The 11,801-nt window shown below is 48.8% G+C and overlaps 1 non-coding gene across 1 annotated transcript; it reads left to right on the top strand.

Annotated features, from left to right (window-relative positions):
• The first annotated feature begins 11,396 nt into the window (after positions 1 to 11,396).
• On the top strand, positions 11,397 to 11,469 carry Trnat-cgu (transfer RNA threonine (anticodon CGU)). The gene has a single exon. It is a non-coding gene; the product is annotated as a tRNA-Thr (tRNA).
• The last annotated feature ends 332 nt before the right edge of the window (positions 11,470 to 11,801 follow it).

The following is an 11,801-nucleotide window of genomic DNA, read 5'->3' as shown; positions in this document are numbered from 1 at the left end:
TCCTGGAATCACGGATTCAGAAGCCAAATGAATCTGTTGCGATGTTTGTTGAGGACATGGCCCGTCTATTTCATCGGGCAGATCCGGATATGTCCGAAGCCAAAAAGATCAGCCACCTCATGCGCGGCGTCAAGGAGCAGCTTTTTGCTGGTCTCGTGCGCAGCCCGCCTACGAGCGTCGACGAATTTTCTAAGGAGGCGATAGCCATCGAACGCGCACTACACCTACGCTACCGCCAGTATGACCGCCCAAACAACAGTGGTCCAGTCAGCGCCACAGCCGTGACCGCAGTGACAACACCTGACGAGCGTTCTTTGCGCCAACTAATACGAGAAATCGTACAAGAAGAGGTGAAGAAGCTCGTTGCCACGCCGAATGACTGCGCAATTGCGTCAGTCACCGAAGTTGTGCGTCAGGAGATAAGGCAAGCGCTTTCGCTTCCCGAGCCGAACAGCGACACTGTTAAACCATCGTATGCAGACATTGTCCGTCGACAGCCATCGAATGGGCCGCCACCGCAGCAGTACCACCAGCCACAGCCGCCGACAGCACCTTGGTACTACAGGGAAACTTCGACGCCGATGCGACCACCACTTCGCAAAACCGACATTTGGCGTACCCCTGACTACAGGCCCTTGTGCTTTCATTGTGGGGAAGCAGGCCACATCGTTCGGTATTGCCCTTATCGCGTCGCAGGGTATCAAGGCTTTCCGTCCACTACTCCTCGGCGCCATTTCAATGGAAGACCTCACATCGACACGAGTATGACGACCTCGCGGGATGATTCTCCTGGGTTCCGGTCGCGCTCGCCCTCTCCAGGACGTTATTCCCCCTCTAATAGACGTACCCCCACTGACATGGCGAGAGGGAGGTCTCCCAGCCCACGCCGGGGAAACTAAAAGCAGCGACCTCAGGGGGGAAGGTTGCGAATCGTCGAAAAGCTGAAAATCCCCCATTACTGCTGAACGAAGAGCCGAAAATTGGCAATGACTCGACGACAGATCAGATTGTTACCGCCGGCATTACACTTAAGATTGACGGTCACGACGTGACGGCACTGGTCGACACTGGTGCGGACTTTTCAATAATGAGTGAGAATCTGGCAAATAAGCTCAGGAAGGTGAAAATGGAATGGACGGGACCGCAGATTAGAGGAGCTGGAGGGCAGCTGCTCACACCTACTGGAAAGTGCACCGCAAGAATCAAGATAGGGGATTCATCATTCGTCGCAACTTTCGTTATTCTTTCCGAGTGTTGTAAACAGGCAATCCTAGGGATGGATTTCTTGCGTGAATACGGCGCCATCATCAATATACCGGACGGTGTCCTGACCTTTTCAGCGGATCATAGCGCACCGCTACAGCGCAAGTCCCTGCGTGTCATCGACGACGTGACCATACCACCGTTATCGTGCCGCCTTGTTTCAGTCACGTGCAACACGCAGCATACTGGAGAAGGTATCACTGAACAAGTATCGACGCTTTTACTCACTCGAGGTGTTGCCATTGCCAGAAGTCTCGTCAGTATCGTGTACGGGCAAGCAGAGGTCCTGATGACGAACTTCAGCAAGGAGCGTCGACACATTACAGAGGGCACCACAGTTGCTTACTTCGACGAGATTGTAGACGTCCGCGAGTGTTTTGCAGTGCAACAGGAAGAGACGCCAGCCGCTTCAGCACCACCACCTGTTGACGTGAGCATGGATTTATCCCCAGCGCAGAGGCAGCGTCTAGTAGATCTTCTGCACCAGTTCCAAGATTGTTTCTCATCGACATCGAGGGTAAATCAAACGCCACTGACGAAGCACCGGATCATAACGGAAGAGACAGCGAGACCAATTCGACAAAATCCATACCGCGTAGCACCGAAAGAGCGCGAAGCAATCTAAGATCAAGTGCAGAAAATGCTCGACGATGACGTCATCCAGCCGTCAAAAAGCCCTTGGGCATCACCGGTAGTGCTGGTTAAAAAGAAAGACGGCAGCTTACGCTTCTGTGTCGACTACCGCAAGCTGAACCGCGTGACAAAAAAAGACGTATACCCATTACCGCGTATCGACGATTCGCTTGACAGGCTAAGGCATGCACGCTTCTTCTCGTCGATGGACCTCAAAAGTGGGTACTGGCAAATTGAGGTCGATGAGCGAGACAGAGAAAAGACTGCTTTTGTAACGCCTGATGGGCTTTACGAGTTTAAAGTCTTGCCCTTCGGGTTGTGCTCAGCTCCAGCAACGTTTCAGAGACTAATGGATACCGTCCTATCAGGCCTTAAGTGGCAGACTTGTCTGGTATATCTAGACGACGTCATTGTTTTCTCAGAAACATTTGACGAACACCTAAGACGGCTGCTAACGGTATTTCGAGCAATACGGTCTGCCGGCCTGACACTGAAACCTGAGAAATGTCATTTCGGTTTCAAGGAACTTCAGTTCTTAGGACATGTTGTGAGCCATGAAGGTGTTCGTCCAGACCCCGACAAGATCGCGGCCGTCAGAAAATTTCCGGCGCCAACGAATAAGAAGGCAGTGAGACGATTTCTTGGCCTCTGCGCATACTACCGCAGATTTATTCCCAATTTCTCGCACATAGCATCGCCTTTAACACGCCTAACAAGAGAAGACGTTCCCTTCGTATGGGGCGACGATGAGCAAGCGGCATTTGACGATCTGCGACAGCGCCTGCAGACACCACCTGTGCTTGCTCACTTTGACGAGGACGCTCCTACCATGATCCACACAGATGCCAGCAACGTAGGTTTAGGCGCTGTACTCGTCCAGTGGCAAGACTCAGCCGAGCGCGTGATCGCATACGCAAGTAGGACGCTTTCCCGTGCCGAGTCTAATTACTCCACAACGAAAAAGGAATGTCTTGCTGTCGTATGGGCAGTCATGAAGTTTCGCCCATATCTCTACGGCCGTTCCTTCCACGTAGTCAGCGACCACCACTCTCTGTGCTGGCTGACCAACTTGAAGGACCCATCCGGTCGGCTAGCGCGTTGGAGCTTACGCCTTCAAGAATTTGATATGACGGTCGTGTATAAGTCGGGACGGCAACACTCCGACGCCGATTGCTTATCCAGGTCACCGATAAAGCAAGACGATGCCCCAGAAGATGATGACATGGCGTTTGTAGGAGTAGTCGACACGGCCACGATTTCGTGTAAGCAGAAAGAAGACAGCGAGCTGCTTCCCCTTATTAATTTCTTGAATGGCCGGACTACAAGTATTCCTAGGACATTTGCCAGGAGCCTGCCGTCATTCTGCTTGCGCAGTGGTGTGCTATATAAGAAGAACTTTTCTTCCAGCGGAAGCACCCACCTACTTGTCGTCCCGACGTCCATTCGTGAAGAGGTGCTGAGAGCTTGCCACGATGAGCCGACGTCCGGCCATCTCGGATACACGCGCACATTGGCCAGAATCCAACAAAAATACTACTGGCCAAGGCTTCCAGCCATTGTGAAGCATTACGTGCGCACGTGCCTCGATTGTCAACGACGGAAATCGCCACCTTTAAAACCAGCTGGACTGTTACAACCAGTTCAAGTGCCCACCGTGCCGTTCGCCCAAATTGGAATGGACCTTCTAGGACCATTTCCGACTTCGCATGCTGGAAACAAATGGGTAATAGTCGCCACCGATTATCTTACGCGCTAAGCCGAAACCAAGGCTCTATCAAACGGCACCGCAGTAGAAACCGCACGGTTCTTCATTGAAAACATCGTTCTGAGGCACGGTGCTCCGACAGTCATAATAACGGACAGAGGTACCGCTTTCACGGCCACGCTCCTGAAGGCAGTGCTTGAGCTCAGCGGAACAGCTCATCGAAGAACTACCTCCTACCACCCACAAACCAACGGCTTAACAGAACGTCTCAACAAGGCTATTGCCGACATGCTGAGTATGTACATAGACGTGTATCATAAAAATTGGGACGACATTCTACCGTACGTCACGTTCGCCTATAATACAGCTCAGCAGGAGACTACGCGAAGGACGCCATTTAGTCTTCTTCATGGCCGTGAAGTGACAACAATGCTTGATGCTATGTTACTGCATGACTGCAATGATACCGACACGGACGCTGAAACTTTTACTCAACGAGCTGAAGAGGCGAGGCAGCTTGCACGCGTCCGAATATCCCGGCAGCAGAGTTACGACGCACAGCGTTATAACTTGCGACATCGATACGTCAGCTATCAACCAGGCGAGAAAGTATGGGTCTGGAGCCCTGTTCGCCGACGGGGACTTTCTGAAAAATTACTGAAGAGGTATTTTGGTCCCTACACTGTTGTGCGACGCCTAAGTGACGTGAACTATGAGGTTATCCCGGACAGTCACTCGCGAACTCGCCAGCACAAATCTGAAATCGTGCATGTTGTGCGAATGAAGCCCTATTGTGCAGATTAACTTGCATTATACGTCTACTACACCGTCTTTTGTAGTAGCGCATCGGGACGATGCTCTCCCTGGAGGGAGGCAAATGCCGCATCCGGTCTGCACAGCGACAACAAAGAAGAGCTCGCGCAGCAAGAGAGGAAGACGAGGTTCACGCCCGATCCCTTTTCTCTAGTGCCTCGCATAATTAAAGTGAGCTGTGCTACGAGTATATCCGACTTCTGCTGTTTCTGCGTCGTGACAATATTATGCTAATTGGAACACTGTCCTCCGCAGGTGGTAGTGCATACCCGCTGAAACCTTGGCTGCTTAACCCCATCCCTGGAGCATATCCTGCAGGATCCCCTGCTGCCCGATTCAACTGTACCGACTCGTCACTGCGGTGTGTCGTGTAACTGCGCATTGTAGTCCTCAGGGCCCGCTTTCGGTGCCTGCAGAGGTACAGACCACTGTCCTATGGCCCACTCTTCAGGTCGAAGATCATCGCAGCGTGTGTGGTGCTTCACAACCTCGGTGTTCTGCAGCAGCTGTCTGAGCCAGACGACATTCCTTGCACTGAAGGAACTCGAATGAGATGATGCAGACCTTTGCAACAACAATAGTGATGATCCGGCTATAGTAGGCATGTACTAGGCGGGTAGGCAAAGGCGGGATCACGCTGTGCAGTGGTTCACAGCTGGGCACCACTGGATGTAATGGGGTTTACATTCCTGCGAGATGTGCACAGAATCATGTAACACAAGAAGCTCTTGTTTTTTTCTCATGACAAAATAGCCACTTGCAGTGTGTTCAATACTATACCTATCTCCTGTACTTGTATTCTTGCAGGAACTGTATTCTCACAAAAGCTTTATTGTGTTGGTTCATTGAGAGCATGGTAATTGTACCAGGGAGTTAGGCAAAAGCGTGTTCAGATTCTGCAGCGAATCAGAGCAGGAGTAGTTTGTTGAGACCATAGTAACTCTGGAAACAGCCTGTGTTATTTCGCAGCAGCGCATGCAACCTTGGATGCCATTCTAGAGCACTGTTTTCAGCCCTTTGTTCACAATGCGAACCCAGTGAAAGACATTTCACATAATAATAAAGAACACACAAGTTGTCTCATTGTTTACATCATTGTGTCATCATTCACTGCTGCCAACAACAACAAAGGATGCCTCTAATATTGTGCCAGTCAGTTTTGAAACAAGGACAATTAGAAAAAAGACATCTTGTGCACAGTTTGTGCACTTTAGTGCTGCCAGTCCAATGCAACATCAACTGCGTGAAATGCTACAATTCCTCTTTATCTGTGGCCATTATGCACTTCGTATCCGTATGTTGTAAGCAACGTAGAAGTACCTTCCATAGTTAATACCTTCGGGGATGCATCACTTCTGCGGATTGAGATTCGCCTAGACCATATCATTCAGATTCAATTGTTCATGCATAACGTGAGGTCCTGATACTTAGCTCTTATTTTTTCTGCTTTTGCATATTTACGTGATTGTAACTTTTATTTACAGTAGTCCTTACGCATCCTTAGCAAAACATATAGCACCATCTTAATGATCACGACAGTTCAGGAACATACTTCGTGCATCGGAGACGTTATAATAGCACAACTGGCTCTTGGGCTAGTTGGTACATTACACAACAAAAAAGACAGAAGAAGCAGAAGGGGCGTTATTAACACTTGCAATTCTATGCAGCTCCTCATCTCTATACTACCGGTAGCGCTTATGGACGCCGCGGTCCTTGGGAACGAACGGCCGCCGAAGCCACCGAAACGTGCGTCGCCAAATCAAACGGCCCTCCGCCTGTACGCCTGCAATAAGCATATACATAGCTGAAACGTCAAGACCAACCAAGTGAAACGAAGGCTTACCTGATTGCGCTGCGATTTCGCGCTTCGGGTACGCGCTGCCGCCACCTTACTTCGCCACAGACGCCGTCACTCCGGCAGCGGCCTGCTGCTGGGGCCCAGACAGTTAAGGCGCTCTGCGTCAGCGTCGGTCACAGCTCCCGTCGTACCTCCAGCAGTAAGTCCCAAGCCACCCCTCCCCCATACGGGGACGATCGGTGAAATAAAACCAACATCGCGGCCCACTGTTCGCCGACCTGCCGACATAACCACACAACACCTACACAAGATAACCAGAGAAATAACGATCGCGGTAATGTCGACGCTGGTTTGGCTGGCTCGCTTATTGGTTCGAAAAGTTACTATGGCTTCGTCGCTCATCTCCAAAAATGGCTCTAAATTGCAGCGGTATTGTCTGCTTCACGACTTTGAAACTAAACGCATCACTTTTATTTTATTTTTTGTTGTTGTATTTAGAATTAAATAAACAAAATGTTACTTGATTGCACGTTTCTTTGTATTTTATGTCCCCTTCACGTCAAGTTTCGCAAGCATTTCATGCGTTTGCGTCATCACTGTGTACACGACACGCCTACGTCAAATTCGACAGAAAATGGCGGAAGTCCACAATAGCACCCCGGGCTCGCGTGTGCACCAGTGTTGCCTGATTGTCGGGCCGGTAGCGCGTTTATAAAAAATATTCGATTATAAATTATGTGCTCGACCAAATGCGCTAAAATTTCGTCAGCCTACGAGGGCGGTCCGATAAGTACTTAGCCTTCAAAAGAAAAACGAAAATATTGGAATGGTATCGATTTAATTCTCAACATCGTCCCCTTTCAACTCTATACACTTGACCCAGCGATCCTCCAACTTCTTGATCCCGTCAAAAAAATACGTTTTCTCCTGAGGTGCAAGGCAGGCTTCTGTGGCGGCGATAACTTCTTCATTCGACTCAAATTTTTGTCCGGCGAGTGACTTTTTCAAGTTGGGAAACAAGAAGAGATCACTCGGGGCCTAATCTGGAGAATACGATGGATGGGACACCACTTCGTAGCCCAGTTCGACCAACTTGGCCGTGGCGATGGCGCAGGTGTGAGCTGGCGCGTTGTCATGGTGGAAGAGCACCTTTTTTTTCACCAAATGTGGCCGTTTTTTTCACAATTCGGCATCGAATCGGCCCAGAAATTCGGCGTAGTAAGGTCCTGTCATCGGTTTACCCTTCTCAAGGTAGTCGACGAAGATCACACCTTGAGAATCCCAGAAAATGGCGGCCATCACCTTTCCGGCCGATGCGACAGTCTTCACCTTCTTCGGAGCAGGTTCTCCGGGTGCAGTCCACTGTTTCGACTGTTCTTTGGTCTCTGGTGGTACCAGTGGAGCTATGTTTCGTCGACGGTCACAAAACGACGCAGGAACCCCTTCGGATTACGCTTAAACAGCTTCAAACACTGCTCTGATGTGGTCTCACGGACGCGCTTGTTGTCCGGAGTGAGCAAACGCGGCACCCATCGCGCCGACCGCTTTCTCATGCCCAAAATTTCATGCAGGATATAATCCACGCGGTCTTTCGAGATGCCTACTGTCTCAGCTACCTCGCGCATCTTCAGTCGGCGGTCTGCCAATACGAGGTCGTGGATTTTTGCCACGTTATCGGCCGTGGTAGCCGTTTGCGGGGCCCCTGGGCGAGGCTCATCAAAAACCGACGTGCGACCAGGTTTAAACTCGTTGAACCAATTTTTGACGATTGCCATCGAAGGAGAAGACTCACCGTAGACGGCATGCAGTCGCTCTTTGATTTCGCTGCGCGATTTCTCTTCCAAAAACAAGAATCGAATCACCAACCGATATTGCTCTTTTCCCGTTTTTAACGGACACACGAAAATCACCTGCTTTCTCAAGCGGCCAAAACAAAACCGCGAGCCCGATTCGACTGGACCTTTGCATGTGTCCCTCTAAGAGAGCGTACTCAACCTCGGTATATGTCTCATGCGATAGCGTTGCGCTCTCGCGGTGAGGCTAAGTACTTATCGGACCGCCCTCGTATTTTGAATACAGAAGGATTAATCCACATAACACAGATTATGATCGAAAATTTGGTGTCATATCCCCTTTAAGACAGGAACAATTCGAGCTGTTTTCCAATCGACAGGAATGTCAGCTGATGACAAGGAAGCACGGAAAATAACAACGAGATATTTTGAAAGCACTTCGGCATAACGACGAAGAAAGGGGTTTGGTATAAAGTCAGGCCCAGGCGACGACTTTGTCTTTCAAGTCAGTAACATAGAAACAACACCATGCAGCTTCCGAAATTAGGGTAGAATTTCCTGCAGGCTACTACGGCTCTGACGTAACGGTTCAGTTTGACTAGAAAAAACACTGTGAAAGTTTTCATTGAACCTTTGAGCTATACTGCGCTTAACATCGAGAGTCACGCCATCACACATAATTCAATCATGTGCCCTTTTCTGTGTGGATAGGTATCGCCAAAACTTCTTGGGGGAGTTTTTGATGAAATTAGGCAATGTATAACTGATGTAATGTTCCTTTGCATTATAGACTGCCTCATTCAAACACGCTAGTGCCATTTTTACTGTATTGTTGTTTGATTTAGCCCGTTTTAGTCTTTTAAATTTTCGCTTGAGGTGCAATATAGACCTCGTTATCCAAGGACTATTTTTCCGCGTTTTTTTATTCGGAACGAAATTTTCAAGACAGTACGTGCATAAGCTCTTAAGTGAGTTCCAGAGTACCTCAGCATCATGGCCTTGAAAAATGTGTAGGTTATTAAGCAGATAATCCATAACAGATTCACACATGCCCAAGAGAAGTCTTTAATCAAAACTGGAGAGCTAATTATTTTTTGCACCTCGAGACAACGCGTAAAACACACCATATTGTCACGTGGTTGTGACATCGAAGAAGGCAGCAGTCAGCAGGTCCGAGATGAAACTCTTAATTTGGCCGAACTTGTGGCCGAGAAACTGAAAGTCAAATTATAGCAATACACTGATAGCGGCGAACAGAGCGTCGACCGTCGATCAACTGACGAGCGGTCAAGTGCGTCGGCTTTTTACAGGCGCTCTCGAACTTTCCACCGCTATCGCTGGTGGCGGCGTTATCCTTTGATAAAGCTGGAACATTCGCATGCGGCGCGAAATCTTAACAAAACGATCTACTACAATCGAGAAGCTTCTCGAACACTGCTTCGCGGACAGCCTCGAGCGTTGATAACCGTCCTTGCTGGTCAAACCCAAAAAACATCAAAATAAAACAAGAAGTCTCCGTGGCATTGCCCCCTCTGAAAAAGCATCGTCCCGATGCTTGTGAAAGAACAAAGAAGAGAAAAAAAAAACAAGTGCTTACCCTATTGAAAATTTATCCACCATGTGGGATGGTGGATTCCACCATCCACCATTATGGTGGATTATGGTGCTGGAAGATGGTGGCACATGGTGTATGCTGGATGCTGGCGTATGATGGATGCTGGGAATAGCGGAGCGTAAAACGGCTCTACAGCGTCGGGACCATCGTGATTAGCTGTTACACATAATTGTATAGAAGTCGATGTAGAAAGCATTAGTACAAAAAAAAGAAAAAAAAAGCCGTATGCAAAAAAAAAAAAAACTGCCGCCAGCGGGAGTCGAACGTGCGACCTTCGGATCTCGAGCCGAGTACTTTACCACTACGCCACCCTGACAGTTGCTTTGAGCTCTGCAAAATGACTAGGCAACATACGAATACACCGTTTGACTTCAGCTTTGTATGTCTCATACTGGACACAGACGCGATCTTCACATCGTACTAAAATTTGCGTAAAGGAAAGAAGTGTTAATTTCAAGGGCTCGTTTTCTTTGTTATACACAATATTAATGAGCACTAACAGACAATAATGCCAAGGAAAGTATAGGGGATGTTTTTACTAGTAAATGTAAGGTAAATGTGAAGAAAGAAAAGTGGACGAAAGGATAGCTTGCCGCGGGCAGGGACCGAACCTGCGACCTTCGAATAACCTTCGAATAACACTTCTTTCCTTCATTCATAGCGAGGGTCTCGTTCTGGCAGACTTGATGCTATCAGGTAGTATGCGAGGGATTATTGGTCAGCTGCCAGCTCGTAATAAGTTCACGTGCTACGTGACGCCAACAGGCAAAAAAGGGTGTTCCACACTCGCCGTCATGGCTACTGGCGGCGCTGACTGACGCTCCCACGTTTAAATGTACATATATACCCTATAAAGTGGACGGGGGGATGGCCGCCGCGGTAGCTCAGTTGGTAGAGCATCGGACGCGTTATTCGAAGGTCGCAGGTTCGGTCCCTGCCCGCGGCAAGCTATCCTTTCGTCCACTTTTCTTTCTTCACATTTACCTTACATTTACTAGTAAAAACATCCCCTATACTTTCCTTGGCATTATTGTCTGTTAGTGCTCATTAATATTGTGTATAACAAAGAAAACGAGCCCTTGAAATTAACACTTCTTTCCTTCATTCATAGCGAGGGTCTCGTTCTGGCAGACTTGATGCTATCAGGTAGTATGCGAGGGATTATTGGTCAGCTGCCAGCTCGTAATAAGTTCACGTGCTACGTGACGCCAACAGGCAAAAAAGGGTGTTCCACACTCGCCGTCATGGCTACTGGCGGCGCTGACTGACGCTCCCACGTTTAAATGTACATATATACCCTATAAAGTGGACGGGGGGATGGCCGCCGCGGTAGCTCAGTTGGTAGAGCATCGGACGCGTTATTCGAAGGTCGCAGGTTCGGTCCCTGCCCGCGGCAAGCTATCCTTTCGTCCACTTTTCTTTCTTCACATTTACCTTACATTTACTAGTAAAAACATCCCCTATACTTTCCTTGGCATTATTGTCTGTTAGTGCTCATTAATATTGTGTATAACAAAGAAAACGAGCCCTTGAAATTAACACTTCTTTCCTTCATTCATAGCGAGGGTCTCGTTCTGGCAGACTTGATGCTATCAGGTAGTATGCGAGGGATTATTGGTCAGCTGCCAGCTCGTAATAAGTTCACGTGCTACGTGACGCCAACAGGCAAAAAAGGGTGTTCCACACTCGCCGTCATGGCTACTGGCGGCGCTGACTGACGCTCCCACGTTTAAATGTACATATATACCCTATAAAGTGGACGGGGGGATGGCCGCCGCGGTAGCTCAGTTGGTAGAGCATCGGACGCGTTATTCGAAGGTCGCAGGTTCGATCCCTGCCCGCGGCAAGCTATCCTTTCGTCCACTTTTCTTTATTCACATTTACCTTACATTTACTAGTAAAAACATCCCCTATACTTTCCTTGGCATTATTGTCTGTTAGTGCTCATTAATATTGTGTATAACAAAGAAAACGAGCCCTTGAAATTAACACTTCTTTCCTTCATTCATAGCGAGGGTCTCGTTCTGGCAGACTTGATGCTATCAGGTAGTATGCGAGGGATTATTGGTCAGCTGCCAGCTCGTAATAAGTTCACGTGCTACGTGACGCCAACAGGCAAAAAAGGGTGTTCCACACTCGCCGTCATGGCTACTGGCGGCGCTGACTGACGCTCCCACG

Source organism: Rhipicephalus sanguineus, chromosome 4 (assembly GCF_013339695.2).
Source record: "Rhipicephalus sanguineus isolate Rsan-2018 chromosome 4, BIME_Rsan_1.4, whole genome shotgun sequence".
NCBI classification, from domain to species: Eukaryota; Metazoa; Arthropoda; class Arachnida; order Ixodida; family Ixodidae; genus Rhipicephalus; species Rhipicephalus sanguineus.
Note: the sequence above shows the minus strand (reverse complement) of the source record. Positions and strands in the feature narration are given on the sequence as shown.